This window comes from Galeopterus variegatus, unplaced genomic scaffold, assembly GCF_000696425.1.
Source record: "Galeopterus variegatus unplaced genomic scaffold, G_variegatus-3.0.2 Scaffold8160, whole genome shotgun sequence".
Lineage (NCBI taxonomy): Eukaryota > Metazoa > Chordata > Mammalia > Dermoptera > Cynocephalidae > Galeopterus > Galeopterus variegatus.
Window position 1 is genome coordinate 1 of NW_007734271.1, and position 274 is coordinate 274.

Here is a 274-nt window from a genome sequence, read left to right on the forward strand (position 1 = left end):
CAACAAAAGACTGGAAAAGAGGAAAAGGTGAGAGAGTAGCATGTACTAGGAACCATAGATGAAAACCAACATAGAATTATTATAATGTCACATAATCCAAATGTATATTGTTTTCATTTTTATCGACAGAAGACTGAGGACCACAAAGAAGAAATGACCATTCATATCTTAGAGGAATATCAGTCACTGGCTCACTCTTACATTACACCTGCCAATCATTTTGTATTAAATAAACCCCCAAATATTATCAATAGATCTTTAAGTTAGAGGCCTG